Source organism: Amblyraja radiata, chromosome 8 (assembly GCF_010909765.2).
Source record: "Amblyraja radiata isolate CabotCenter1 chromosome 8, sAmbRad1.1.pri, whole genome shotgun sequence".
NCBI classification, from domain to species: Eukaryota; Metazoa; Chordata; class Chondrichthyes; order Rajiformes; family Rajidae; genus Amblyraja; species Amblyraja radiata.
In genome coordinates this window covers 62,327,232-62,341,262 of record NC_045963.1, presented here as the reverse complement: position 1 = coordinate 62,341,262, position 14,031 = coordinate 62,327,232, and positions in this window count along the sequence as shown.

Here is a 14,031-nt window from a genome sequence, read left to right as displayed (position 1 = left end):
ACATGGCCAAATGGAACTAGCTCAGATGGGCAACTTGGTTAACATGGATGAATTTGTCCGATGGGCTTGTTTCCATGCTGTTTGACACGCTGACTCTAAGAATCAAAACATTTTCACGTAAATTTATTAAAGTGGCAGAACGTAGTGAGCAAAATGGGGTCTGAAGCCACGGAAGCAGGGGCATTGTGTCCAAAAGATGAGGTGACACTGAACATTTCTAAGGTTAAGTCACAACTGAAATATTCACCTCTGTTGTTGTGAAGGATTTGAAGATTCTGGAGAGAGTTAAGGAACGATCATGGCAGGATTAATTAAATAGAATGAACCTGTTCTCATTAGCAGCTCCAGTCGACACTAATTTTAAATGATGGGTAAATGGCACGTGATGTGTGAGTAAATGACTTTTGTCCAGTAAATGGTTATAATCAGGAACTTGCAGTTTCTAAAGATGATGGAAATAGAATTGATTGTAGCATTCCAAGGAGATTTGGGAAGGCATGTAAGCTAAATATATTGAGGCTCCACATAAATAAATTATAGGGCTCTGTGTAAACTGGAAGGATGAGTTTGAATAGATTTCTTGACAGACACATAACATTAACTCAATCGCCCAGTTGGCCTCCTCCTTTGCTTCTACCTATTCTGTAATTCAGTAAAATATCTTACACTTCTGATTTATTATTTGATTATTAGAATATAATTGTTTTTAATTGCTTTAAGTGAGACACATGCCCAGGATCACATTTGCCTGAGATTAAGCTGTGTTGTAATTTGCTAAAGATATCCAACAATATGTTCAATATTTCGCATTCACTTTTCAATAAACTATTTATGCTTGATAAGATGCTTGACCAAATCCTTGAATTTTCTCACATTCATTGATAATTCCTTTAAGATCACCGATGTGTCTTAATGACATTCTTTCTACTATCAGAGCCATAATAATCTGAGGACAACGGAGAATAAAAGCTATGTCCTTTCAAAGATTTTGAAGTCTCCAGTGCAACTTTACATTTAAGGTCAATTACTTAAGAGAATAATTGTGTGAATTATATTCTTAACAAAGTACAGCAGAGAAATGGCCCTTCCAGCCCATGTCATCCTTGCCAACTGTGACTCTTAAATGTTAAAGCCATTCGCCCACATTAGGCCGTATCCTTCTAGTCATAGCCTCCCTCCACCTCCCCTGCCCTTGTCTCTCTTTTCTCCCCTATAAATGTCTACCTTTTGTTTCCCCTCCTCTATTGAGCCCCAGCTGACTTTGCAACTATCTCTCCGCTCTCCTCACCCTCCACCACCATTCCTTCCCCTAGCGACACAACTCGCACCTCGTCATTTCTCCAGCTTCAATATTTGCATCTCTATAATACTTCTGTGTGTTCATCTCTGGTGGTTGTGCAACCTTTTGCCTATAACCCCCCCCTCCTTGCCTGTGGTCACTTATGACCTGTCATACTTTGTGTTGTTCCTACACTCCCAGCTTTCTCCCCACCCCACACCTACCCACTGCCCCCAAGCTTGCAATCCGTCTGAAGAAGGGTCCCGGCCTGAAACGTCACCCATCCATGTTCTCCAGAGATGCTGTCTGACAGGCTGAATTACTCCAGCATTTGTGTCTTTCCATTACTCCTTTCTTAACATGGAACATAGAACAGTACAGGCATTTAGGCCTACAATGTCTGTGCCAAACATAATATCAAGACCATCTCTTATATATCTGTGCATGATGCATATACCTCCAGACCCTGTATTTCCATATGCCTAAACCCCTTAAATGTTACTATCGTATCTGCCTCAATCATTATCCCCGCCCGGCAGCATGTTCCAGGAACTCATCACCCATTGTGTGAAACAAGTTGCCCCGCACATCTCTTTCAAACTTTGCCCATCTCACATTAAAGCTTTACCTTGTAGCATTGGATTTTTACATTCTGCACCTGTCCACTCTGCTCTAAAATTTACCTGGATATATGTGAGATCTCTCTCCCCTTGTTTGAACTCTGTCTCCATCGTGGGGGACAGACTATTGACTCGTGTCTATTTAAAACCCACTGACTCCCACAGTTATCTGGACAGCATCTCATCACACCTTGACTCTTGCAATGTCACTATCACTTACTCTTAATGTCTTTGTCTCCACTGCATCTTATCCCAAGATGTGTCTTTCCATTCTAGGACATCCAGGGTCTTTATTTATTAAACATGGTTTCTCCCCTCCTGTCATAGATGGATCATTTATCCATGTCTCCTCTGTGCCCTGTAGTTCTGCTCTTGCTCGCCCTCACCCAGACAGAACAAGGATAGAGTTTCCATGGATCTCATCTTTCACCCCAACACATCCAACTGCATCCAACACATTATTATACAACATTTCCACCACCTTCAACATTATCCCACCGCTGGTCCCATCTTCCAATTCATACTCTTTTCCGTTTTCCGCAGAGACCTCTCCCTCCGCAACTCCTTGGGTCACTCTTCCCCAAGCTGAAACATCACCAATTCATACTCTCCAAGTCTACACTTGTCCTCGCCAATGTACAGGCCACATCGGGAACACTGGATGCAGTAGATGAGGTTAGAAGAGGTGCACGTGAAACTCTTTCTCACATGAAATGACTATTGGAGGCCCTGGATGTCTCAGATCTCAATGAGATCTACTTCAGGTTCCTATGGGAAGCAAGGGAAGAGATTCCTGGACTCTGACCTTGATCTCCATTTGCCACAGGGGAGATGCCAGAAGACTGGAGGAGTGCTATTTTTCTTCCTTTATATAAGAAGGGCAGTAGGATAAGCCAGGTAACTACAGGACAGTGAGTCGTTTGTTAGTGGTCAGGAAATAATTGAAGAAAATCCTATAGGTAAGACCCAGTGCTGGGGATGTTGGGCTGAGTGAGGACACAGACCTTGGTTCACGTGTCCTTCTTGTGAATTTGAAGGATTACAAAGACCTGAAGGCAAATTAACAACAGGAAATCTGGGACCAAACTGATGGTGGATGGAAAGAGGGTAGGAGACTCAGCAGAAGAATCAAATACACAGGACAAGATGTTAAGAAGTCCCTTGTGCCAATAGGTGGGGAGCATTTCACGACATTCGTTGATTGTTGAGAGTGGTAGACGCTCAACATCTGTGGGGGGGGGGGGCGGGGGGGGGGGGGGGGGGGGGAGTGGATACGTATATCTTGGCCTGGGTAACCTTCAGGACAGTTGGGCACAGGACACATCATCAGTAGTGTACCCTTGCATCACTGGGTGTTTCGGCCTTTTAACACTATACACCCTCCACAAGGGCGGCCCGCTGCAGGATGATCAGCCCTCAGCGCGTGTCCCGTGTCAAACCGTCCCAAAGATTCACCCTGATATACTTGGGGCCCAGCATGGGTCTTTCCGCTTGAGCCAAATCCACCGGCTGCTTCTTTCAGCCGCCTCTGAGAGTGATCTTATGGTCTTCCGCAGAGCCTGACCGTGGATTCCAAGCTCCTTCAGCAGTCTGATGGTAGATGACGCAACAAATCCTCTGCATCCCACTTCAACTGGATAGACTTTGGTGTTCCAGCCACGCTGCGTTGCCTCTGCTGCAAGCTCTGCGTAACGCAGCTTCTTACGCTCATAGGCCTCCTCAACAGAGTTCTCCCATGGAACTGTGAGCTCTATGATGTAAGCAGTCTTCTGTGAAGGGGACCAAAACACCAAGTCTGGCCTGAGGTTGGTGGAAGCAATTTCAGGTGGAAAAACTAGTTGTCGGCCGATGTCCGCCAGCATCCTCCAGTCGCGGGCCCTGCATAGGTTTCCTTCTTCTGATCTGGTGGAAGGATGTTTAGATGTTTTCTGTCCTTCTCGGACAAAGGTTGTTGCCCTTAGGGGGAGGGGGTTGCTTGCTCTCGGAGGCAAGGAGTTGGTCGCACACCGCCTGTTCTCAAGGGCTGATGCCAGGCTTTTTAGTACCTGATTATGCCGCCACGTGTATCTCCCTTGCGTGAGGCTGGTCTTGCAGCCTACCATGATGTGCTTGAGGGTCGCTGGAGTTGGGCAGAGGGCACAGGTTGGATCCTCGCCGTACCACTGATGGAGGTTCTTTGGTGATGGAAGCACGTCATAAGTCGCTCTGATGATGAAGCTGATCTTGCTTGCTTCCATTTCCCATAGTTCTTTCCAGCTGATCTTCCTCCGCTCCACACCTTCCCACTGCATCCATTGCCCCTGTTTGGCAAGAGAGACCGCCTTTGCACTTCTTGCGGCCTCCTCTTGTCGCCGCACCTCCTCGACCACCAATGTCCTCCGCTCTGATGTTGTGGCCTTTCGCCAAGTTGGTTTACTTGTCGTAAGGCCAAAGCCTCCTCTTCCCTGCTGGACTTGCCCCACGATGTCTTTGTGTCTCAGGGCTGATGAAGCTTGCTGTACTGCATCAGATGGCGTCCACTTCCGGCCAGTTACTAGGGGCGGCGCAACAGCACTGATGGTCTTGTCTCTAGAGTCCCTCAGTGTCATCTGAAGTCTTACTTTAGAACACTTGTATTCCTCTGTTAGACTAGTGAGAGGTAGTTCCAGGACCCCTTTGCCATATAGGCCGATGTTAGTTAGACATCGTGGGACCCCGAGCCATTTCTTCGCGTATGAAGTTATGGTTCGCTCCATCTTCTCCACAGTTGTTATTGGGGCTTCATAAATGGTCAGTGGCCACATTGTCCGAGGAAGGAGTCCAAACTGTAGGCACCAGAGCTTCAGTTTCCCAGGCAGTAGGGTCTGATTGATGTTCTCCAGGCCATTGACAATTTCTTGCCTTAGTTGTTCCACCTGCTCTTTATCCTTGAGACTTGCGTTGTACCATCTGCCCAGGCTTTTAACTGGCTGTTCAGACACTGTTGGTATAGGGTCGTCACCGATACAGAACCTTGTGTCTCTAAGCACCCCCTTGACTATGGAGATGCTTCGAGATTTACTTGGTTTGATCTTCATTCGGGCCCACTTGATGTTCTCCTGCAGCTTTCCAAGTAGCCGCTTGGTGCATGCTGCAGTAGTGGTTAGTGTGGTCATGTCGTCCATGTATGCCCTGATGGGTGGCAGACGGAGCCCAGCCCTGGTTCGTTCACCGCCCACCACCAATTTTGAGGCCCTGATGATGACTTCCATGGCCATTGTAAAGGCCAAGGGTGAGACTGTGCAGCCTGCCATGATGCCTACTTCCAAGCGCTGCCATGTTGTACTGAAGTCAGCTGTTGTGAAGCACAGCTGCAGGTCTTGGAAATAGCTCTTGACCAGTGTGGTGATGAGCTCTGGTACATGGAAAAAGGCAAAAGATTCCCAAAGGAGTTCATGGGGAACTGAACCAAATGCATTGGCCAGATCGAGGAAGATCACATGTAGGTCTCTCTTCTCCTTCTTAGCTGCTTGGATCTGGTGCCAGATCATGCTTGTATGCTCCAAGCAGCCCGAAAATCCTGGAATTCCTGCTTTCTGTACAGATGTATCAATGTACTTGTTTGTTACCAGATAGGTGGACAGCCTTTGTGATACAATGCTGAAAAAGATTTTTCCCTCGACGTTGAGGAGACATATTGGCCGGAATTGGCTGATGTCTGACGCATCCTTTTCTTTAGGTATTAGCACGCCGCCGGCCCTTCGCCACGCCTTAGGTATTGTTTGCTTCTTCCACACCACCCTCATGAGCTTCCATAGAAAGCGTAACACATCCGGTGCGTTCTTGTAGAGCTTGTATGGTACTCCATTTGGCCCCGGAGCTGATGCTGCTCTTGCTCGCCGGACAGTGTTCTCTACCTCTTTCCATCTTGGAGGGCTGGTGTCCAGGTTGAATTCAGGTGGTTGAATAGGCGGGATGTCATGTGGGATGACTAACTGCTCATGCCTTTTCGTGTCTTGGTGGGCCTTTTCCAGGTGTTCCTCCAATTCCCGTTTTGATGTTTTCAAAGTTCCACTTTTTTCCTTTGCGAAGAGGTCTTTGATGAACTTGAAAGGGTCTTTGTAGAACCGTGTTCTTGTGTGTTCTTTCTTCCTGCGAAGTTTCCTCAAGTTCTCTGCTTTTCGCAAGGTTGCCAATCGGCTCTTGATGTCCTCTTGGAGTAGCATGAGACCTTCTCTCTCTGCCTCAGTTGCTTTTTTCCATTGCTTTTTCAACTGTCTCCTCTCTCTGATTAGCCTCTCGATCTCCTGCTGCCTCCTGGACTTGATTGGTGTTGGTAATTTCTTTCCACCTCTCCCTTTACTCACCCCAAACCGTTCTTCTCCATAGCTGTAGATTGTGTTGCCCATCCTTTCAAGCTTTTCCACTGCTGTGCCCGCTTGTTGCTCCAAGAGGGTAGGAGACTCAGCAACTAGTTGTCAGACATACAGTTGGTTCCTCAGCACTATAAAAGCCATCTACTTTCTCCACCTACATTGACAGGGGAGTGTGAGCAGCCGGATGTTTGGATCCATATTGACATGCGTAGGATTGGAGATGAAGTCCTGCAAAGAAAATTTGAGGCGCAAGCTAAAAAGCCGGACTTCCAGGAATGTAATCTCAGGATTACTATCCAATGCCAAATGCTAGTCAGGCAAGAAATAGGAAGATCGTGCAGTTAAATATATAGCAACGGAGCTGGTGCTGGAGGGAGGCCTTCGTCTTTATGGATCATTGAGCTCATCTCCACTTTTGTTTACTTTAGTTTATCGTCACGTGCACCGAGGCAAGAGCGGAACTCGCGATCAAAACATGGAGGGGACAGGGGGACAGGCAGCCACGCATGCATGCGCGCACACACACACACGCGCGCGCGTGCGAGGCTTCGGATGCTCAATCCAGCGCTAAATGCAGCTCAACTCTGCCTGTCTCTCCAGGTTAACTACCGCCCTGTCTGGACTGACGGGACACCTGTGCTGCTTCTCCGCGCTGGCCATATTTCCCACAAGTCCAGGAAGGGCTGTAGGTTCACCTGGCGGGACAGGCAGAATTGAGCTGGGTTTAGCGTGGCCTGGGGGCACCGCGCCCGTCTGACTGCCGACCTCTTTGTCCACCCGTGGGGGGCGTGGGGCACTCGGGACCAAAGATCCTAGAGGAGCTCCGCTCAATAATCTTTGCTCGGAACAGCGCTGGAGAGCCGGCCGGGATGGATCCTGGCTACGGATGAGGCGCAGGTCTGTGCCACGTCTCCCTTCTCCAATCACCGCACTCTATCCTTAGTCCCACCCACTCCTCCCTCCTTCAATCATCGCGCTGAATCATCATGTCCCCATTGCCTGCTGACCAACGTCTCTCTCGTCCAATCGGCGCCCTCGATCATCAGTCCCACCCCCACTGTCTCGCGGAAAGCGGAGATTTCACTGGGTTTTAAAATCTGGATCACAAAAACTTGGGGGGTGACGTCCCCCACCTCTCAAATCATGGGGGGGGACAAGTCCCCTCTGCCCCCACCCGGGTTTTCCGCCCCTGCACCGAGGCACAGTGAAAAGCCTTTGTTGTATGCTATCCAGTCAGCGGAGAGACAATATGAATGACACTGATGATGCCATTCCTCAGCCACCTTTCTAGGAATTTCATTCATCTTGAAGGAGCAGGGAGACCATGCCATTGATCCAGACTCTCCTGCTTGCTATCAGGTAAAAGAGGACAGGAAATTAATTGTGGTGAATTGTGGTGCAGTTTGTAGAGCTGCTGCCTCACAGCGCCAGAGACCCCTGAGCGATCCTGACCTTGGGTGCTGTTTGTTTGAAATTTATACGTTCTCATGAACTGGTTGTTTCCTATAAGTGCTGCGGTTTCCTCCCACATCCCAAAGACGTGTATGTTTGTAGGGAATGTTGTCCCTGTCCCTCATATCTAGGGATTGAATGAGAAAGTTGGATAACATAGAAATAGTGTGATCCAGTGATTGATGGACAGCATGGACTCAGTGGGCTGAAGGGCTGGTTTCTATGCAAGATCTCAAAACTAAAGTAAGTTTTACTTCGGAGTCACGTGAGTGACTACGTGAAGAAGACCCCGGTCATTCGCATGCGTGTCATTACGACGCTCGCATGGCGAAGCACCGGACTGGCAGGAACGTCGCTCCCGCCAGCGGTAAGTTTAATCTTCAGGTAAGTTTGTATTTCTTACCTGTTTTTGATTTCTTGCAGAAATCTCTTTTACAGCGTTTTCCTGCCAGATGCTTCGCGAAGGCCGACGAGGGATCCAGCTATGGGCTGTGGGGAAACCCGGGTCCGACCACGGAAGCGGGTAGCTGGCAAATGTCGGGTTCGCGATCCCAGTCACTGACAAGACGGTCAGTGACTTCCAGATGCTGGGGTTCCCGGGGAGGGGAAATCCAGCAGCAATGCGGCTCACAGACCGCAGGGGCCCCCAGAATATGGGGTTAAACTGACCAGAACGGTCAGCCCAGGTGCCGGGAGGGTTCCCCTCCGGTAATGCATACCGCTGGGGTTCCCAGGAAGGGGAAATCCAGCAGCAATGCAGCACCCAGACCGCAGTGTTCCCCAGGATATGGGGTAAATTGACCAAAATGGTCAGCCCTGGTGCCGGGAGGGTTCCCCTCTGGTAATGTGTAAAAATTTGGAGGTTGGCCAGGATGGAGCTCCTAATGGAGAGGAGGCTCCATCTAGATACACTCCAACAGCAGGATTTGTGTCAGCGCGGGCCTATGTTTGAGCCCGCGCCAGCAGCGCCTTGGACAGGGCTGCTTAATGGGGATGCCGAGTCTATAGCAGTGCCGGCCTATGGGAGAGGCCGCACCAGCAGCGCCTTGTAACAGGGCTGTTTAATGTTGATGCCAAGTCTATGGCAGCGCCAGCATATGGGAGAGCCACGCCAGCGGCACCTTGTAGTAGGGCTGCTTAATGTATGGCAGCAGCACCAGTAGAAGGGCTGCATAATGTCTCCCTCATGGAGGAGGTGAGCTTACCGGGGCAGTTTTGTTCTGACCCTGAAGTTGGAGGTATTGCAGAGCAGCATACCCCAAGGCATGGAAGCCGCCGGGTCAGTATTAGTCTGATGCTGAGTCCATGGCAGCGTCAGCCTATTGAAGAAGCCCCGCCAGCAGCGCCTTGTAGCAGGGCTGCTTAATGTCTCCCTCATGGAGGAGGAGAGCATGCCGGGTCAGTGTGAATCTGACGCAGAGTCTGAGGGTATAGCCGTGGACCATACCCCAAGGGATGAAGGGCACGTGTCAGAGGTACCATCCTGGCAGCAAGGTTTGCCATCCCAACACAATGCAGTGAACACCGCTATCAGGGGGACATTAGAGCCAGCCGCCGAATCTTCTATTCAGGTAAGACCTATTCAACAGGCAAAACCTAGAGGACGAAGCACAAGCTGTTGGACCAATCAAGGCCAATGACGAGCAAGGCTTCATAGTTTCAGCGACAACGCACCCCACGTCTTCATCAGCAGTAAGAGGTTCACTGAAGCTGATGGCAGCATGAAAGCTGGCCAGAGGATCCATGCAATCTAACAGTACTACTCTACAACTAAGGGACCACTTACAAGTTGGTAAGATTTACACTTGGTTGTACAATATACAAATGATTAAAACATTGTCATCTAACCATGTAAAACTGGACAATACTAGCATTCCAAGCAGGTTGGAATTGGACCAGAATTGTGTTAAGGCAGGCTCAGTATTTTGGCCAAGATTGCCTTCGAGACAGGCTCGGAAATATGGGCAGAATTGTCTTTCTAGGCAGGGTCAGAATTGTTGACAGGCTCAGTATTATGGCCAGGATTGTCTTGCAAGACAGGCTTGGAAATCGGGCCAGAGTTGTCGTTCAGGCAGACATGAAATAATGGCAGGCGTGGCCTGTTCATTATGAAAGATGGCTGATTAACAACTGATTTCATAGGGTGTTCCCATTTACAGTGATCATCGGATATATTTGCTGAAGGCATTGCTATGATGAGGCAATATAACAGTATGATGACAATAAAGCATTCAAAGACGACTACCCAGAGTTCAAAAACACTTGTTATGTATTGTCTGGATGATATTTTAACGCTGTATTTTGCTAAAATCCACTGTTTCAGTCTCAAACTATATTTGAGAAATTGGACTCCTGTATCCAGTTAAAATTAAGTTGTTATCAAATAGACTTGTTGGTCATTGGAATTTACCTTTAGCTATCAATTGGCCTATGACTCCACCTTGGGCAACAGATTGGAGTCAATAGAAACCTGTAACAACCTTTTTGTTATAAAGCAGCCTTCTATTCATTAAGACTAATTGCCAATATAATAGATGTGATTCAGCTGTGCAAGTGGGAGAACTGACATCATGCTAAATGGCAAATTCTAAAGTGCCATGTAGGTCATTGTTAACACACCTTTGCTATTACCAGCTGAAGCTACCAAAGTCACAATGATGGACAAACAGTATTCAGCATTGCTCCAGTAGTTTGGTCAGTAAATATTTCATCAATATTGCAAAATAATGCTAATGGCCCTAACGTGGGAAATTGCGAATGTCATCTCTAGTTTGGAGGTGGAGGAGATTTGCATGTTACCAATTCTTCAGTTATTGGTATCAACTATCTATAGACCCTACGTGCATTTTATGGGTTAAAGAGTGATTGAGCAAATATGCATATCTGCATGCTCAACTTCAGGTTGATACACAGATGGCATATGTTAGTCACGTGAGTGCAATCAAGTAAAAGAATCCTGTAATAGTTAAATAATCTCATTTGCCACTGGAGTATCATCAAGTACAGATCAATGACAACACAGAATGGATGTTGGATCACACCGTATTTGATCACGATATATGAACCGTTCACTGATTCAATGGAACACCGAACAAGTTACCTATGTTGTTTTCATGCTTATTCGCAGGTTGCAAAAATATGTGGCATAACAGTGGCGAAAGATACATTCTCGCCACAAGGAGGAGGAATATCTTCCTCCATTTTGCTTCATCAGTCGGATCTTCAAATAAAGTCATCAAGAGCCCGCTTTAGGTTTCCTACTGTGTGATTGTCCTATGCAGCTTTGATTCCCGATTTGTCGGGAATAATAATACAACCTTATATGGTTATTCTAAACGCAACTTTGCTGGTTCAGCCTGTGGCTCGGGAAATCAGGCGTTGCATGATAAAATCAATTTATGTTCTGCAGATTCTCAATAGACTGTCTTACGGCTTGGGTTGTCACACCTATCCTTGTATGTGTTCAGAGTGCTGGGATAGCACCAAAAAAGCAGTACATTTCTTCTTCAGGAGATGGGAAGCGTTTGTTTAATGCTCATGTTTCATTTAAAATGGTACAGATTACTGACATCTTGGAGTTCATTTTAAGTGGTCTTTTGACAATAATTGAGTTATAGGGTTATTAACTATGCCAACGTGCCTTCCCATCTGATTTGCTGCAGCAAACGAGACCCACTCTGTTGGGTTCACCCCGGATATCGAGTTTGGAAAGGATATCTGTAAAGGAGTGATAGCTGACACACTGTAACCTTTACTAGGAGTTTATTATAGCACATGGCACACACGTCCCAGCACTGACTGCATCCAGCCTTCAGGCGTACCGGGACCTAGTGGGAGGAACAAAGGGAGGATACCACAGTTATACTAATATGATGGGGCGTGGTTAGTGGTGATGAGGTAGCTACATTATAGGTTGCATGCATAAACCATCTACATCCTTCCCCTTACAAATTAAACAAGTTACGGCAATGGCAGGTTGGTTATACAGTACCTGCAAAGCTAAGCGAACTCTCCGTATCGAGCCGGAGGTTTGACAATCCGACCCGAGCGAGTGCGCACAGCACCCTCACCCTCCCCACCCGAAAGAATAGGAGGAGGGACAGGAACAGAAACAGGAGGGAGAGAGAAGGTGGGAAGGGGAACTGAGAGGCACAGGTGAGCCAGGTGAAACAGAAGGGGTAGAATGAGCAGAAGTCGGAGAGAGAGAAGACCTGACAGGGGACGGCAGGGCCGGAGGAGCGAACCCTGGAAGAGCAGGGGGAGGAGACCGAGGCAAATGAACCGACCGGGGCATGCAGGGAGCAGACGGTAAGTTAGTGGAGGAAGGCTCGACACGCGATGGAGGGGTATACGGAATCGCAGGAGGTGGTTTGGGCTCGTTGACCGGCAACAGGTGCTGGCGGCTGCGCCAGTATATAGTCCCCTCAAAATCCACCAGGTAGGACCGTGGCGAGCTGTCGAACCCGACCACGGTGGCGAGTCGGGAAAAACCGATAGACGTCTGCAAACGGACGACCTGGCCAGGCAGCAGTGGGGATAGAGGGCGGCAAGATTTGTCGTGCGAGCGGAGCTGGATTTCGTGCTTCTGAGCAATTCGTTGCTGGACATCAGCAGGCTGCAGGACTTTGGGCATCAGGGACTGCTGGGCGATCGGCATCGGAGGGCGAATAACTCGGGACATGAGGCGTTGGGCAGGGGATCGCATTGTACTGTCTCTGGAAATATTCCGAAGGTTCAGGAGACCCTGATAGAAATCACCGTTGGAGAGACGGGATTGTTCAAGCAAGTGCTTTGCACTGCGGACCGCCCGTTCAGCCAGTCCATTGCTCTGCGGGTACTCCGAGCTGCTGGTGAAATGATTGAAGTCCCACTTCGCAGCGAAAGCTTGAAATTCGGCGCTAGTGAACTGGCGGCTGTTGTCTGTCTGCAACCGAACAGGGGGACCAAACGTGGCAAAGTGACGGCGTAGCTTACTGATCACCATCTCGGAGGTGATGGCAGGGAGAAGGTCCACCTCGAACCAATTTGAGTAAGAGTCTACCAACACAAGGTACTTCTTCCCACGCCAGTCGAAAATATCAGCAGCCAGTGAAGACCAGGGCATGTCAGGGGCAGGCTGTTGTAGAAGCGGCTGTCGCTGCTGATGCGGGGCAAGAGAGTTGCAGTCCGGACAGAAGGCCACCCTGGCCTTGATGTACTTTGCCATGCCCGGCCAGTAATATTGTTCCTGGGCATGCGAGATGGTGGCATCTGCCCCGGGATGCCCCATGTGGGCAGCTTTGAAGTACAAACCATGCAGCGAGGCAGGGACGACCACTTTGTGTCCCTTGATAATAATACCGTCCCGGAGGACCAACTCATCGTGACCCAGAAAATAGGGGTGGACGCTAGCAGGCAATGAAGTCCATTTGGTAGGCCACCCGCGCTTAATGACAGCAGCAAGCTGTTGCAGGTCGGGGTCGTTAGCGGTATGCTCAACCAGGCACTGGAGTTGCTTAGAAGGGACGAAGTTTACGTTCAGTACCTGTAGGTCTGACTGCTCGAAGGGATGCTGGTCGCAGGAGGTCCGGGGGGCCCGGGACAGCGCGTCAGCCACATGCATCTCGGTGCCCCTCTTATATACGATTTTAAAGTCAAAGCGCTGTAGCTGCAGCATCATCCGCTGTAGCCTGGCTGGAGCGCTGTGTATAGGCTTGTTCAGTATCGTCACCAGGGGTTGGTGATCCGTCTCAACGGTGAACCTGGTGCCAAAGAGGAAGTCCATAAACTTTGAACACGCGAACACCACCGCCAGCAGCTCCTTCTCTATCTGCGCATAGCGCTGCTCTGTGTCCGTCATGGTCCTGGAGGCATAAGAGATAGGCTGCAGCGAACCACCATCATGGGGCTGCAGGCAAGCAGCACCCAGTCCAAAACGAGAAGCGTCACACGTAACCACGACCGGACGCAGTAGATCAAAGAACTTCAGAGTAGGTGTGCTGATCAGCTTCGTCTTTAGCAGGTCGAACGCCTGCTGGTGGTGTGGAAACCATGACCAAGCAATGTCCTTTTTAGTAAGTTGTCTCAGGGGTGCGCTCAACTCGCTGAGGTCAGGGATAAACTTGCCCAGGTAGTTGACCATACCCAGGAAGCGCTGTAGACTGGTAACATCTGTCGGGGCAGGCAGCTCTGAGATGGCGCTGGTCTTTTGCGGGTCGGGCTTTAACCCGTGGGCCGTGAAAATGTGGCCAACATATGGGACCTCAGGCACCCGGAACCTGCATTTTGACTGGTTCAGCTTTAGATTGATCTGCCGTGCGCGGTCCAGAATCTGTCGGAGGTGGCGGTCATGTTCAGCCACATCCCT